Raw genomic sequence first — 905 nt, forward strand, 5'->3', positions numbered from 1 at the left:
TTTATGACAAAGTTTCGCACGCCACCGAGTTTTTGGTTCTCTCTTCTCTCCTCTCTCGACCGAATTCCCATATATGCTTTCTCTCTCAGTCTCGCCAAAATATATAATATTCGTTTAAGACGACGTCGGGGGCGCGGACTTCGTGCGTCGAACACCGGCAAACGTAGCATATATCGCCTGATATGAAAAAAAAATCGGTCACGAGGAGAACTACGAGTATATTCGATAACCTATACACGAAGCGGTGCATAAGCGGGCGGTCGTCCGAAAGGACGACTCACGACGCCGCGTGCACTCACGCAAGTCCGTGACGGTTCTCTCCGCTCTTATTCGTATCCCATTCTTCTTCCTCTCGTCGTCCGACTCTGAAACGTTCTCTTATTATATTTTTAAGAAGAACGACGGCGGGTTGTTGTCGAGGCAAGAAGGGACAGAGAGAGACAGAGGTAGTGTTTCGTAGTCTCTCGTGAACACGATAGATTTATATATCGAGCATGCGTACGAGTTGCACGGTCTCGGCACGACCGCGACGAACGCCGACGAGCGTCCAACAATCGCTCGTACGTCGCGTACGTCCTCTCGTCCGCTCTTATTCGTATCCTTCTTCGTGCGCTTTCCCCTTTCTCCGACTCTGAAACGTTCTCTTTTATTTTAAGAAGAACGACGGCGGGTGGTTAAGGCAAGAAGGGACAGAGAGAGACAGATAGAGAGTAACGATACGCAACGCAAGCAGTCTTAGGTTTACGTGAGCAACCCTCAGCCAGGCGTGGTCCAGGAATTGTATCCGTGGACCGCAATGTGCGTTCGAAATGTCGATGTTCATGTGTCCTGCAGTTCACACGTTGACGCGCAATTAGCTGCGTTCTTCATCGACCCACGAGCCAAGTGATCCACCGTTCAGGGTA

At 50.3% G+C, this 905-nt stretch overlaps 1 non-coding gene across 1 annotated transcript; it reads right to left on the reverse strand.

Annotated features, from left to right (window-relative positions):
- Positions 1 to 750: 750 nt before the first annotated feature.
- Positions 751 to 905, reverse strand: LOC138189294 (5.8S ribosomal RNA). The gene has a single exon (XR_011175988.1). It is a non-coding gene; the product is annotated as a 5.8S ribosomal RNA (ribosomal RNA).

Source organism: Bombus flavifrons, unplaced genomic scaffold (genome assembly GCF_040668555.2).
Source record: "Bombus flavifrons isolate JBK064 unplaced genomic scaffold, iyBomFlav1_principal scaffold0024, whole genome shotgun sequence".
NCBI classification, from domain to species: domain Eukaryota; kingdom Metazoa; phylum Arthropoda; class Insecta; order Hymenoptera; family Apidae; genus Bombus; species Bombus flavifrons.